Here is a 246-nt window from a genome sequence, read left to right as displayed (position 1 = left end):
ATCAATCCCAGGAGATTTAAAAGCAAAGTCAACCCAAGTGGCCGCTAACCATTCTCGCATTTGTGCCAAATTCATCACCATCTCTTAAATTGATGTTTTTTAGTTATCCCCTCCAAAATTGTTTTCATGCGTATGTGTGCACGTGTATGTGTACATGTGTATGTGTGCATGTGCGTGTGTGTGCGTGTGTGTGCAAAATATTTAAATATATATATATATGCATGTATATGTATGTTTGTGCACATA

Source organism: Octopus sinensis, linkage group LG12 (assembly GCF_006345805.1).
Source record: "Octopus sinensis linkage group LG12, ASM634580v1, whole genome shotgun sequence".
Lineage (NCBI taxonomy): Eukaryota > Metazoa > Mollusca > Cephalopoda > Octopoda > Octopodidae > Octopus > Octopus sinensis.
Note: the sequence above shows the minus strand (reverse complement) of the source record.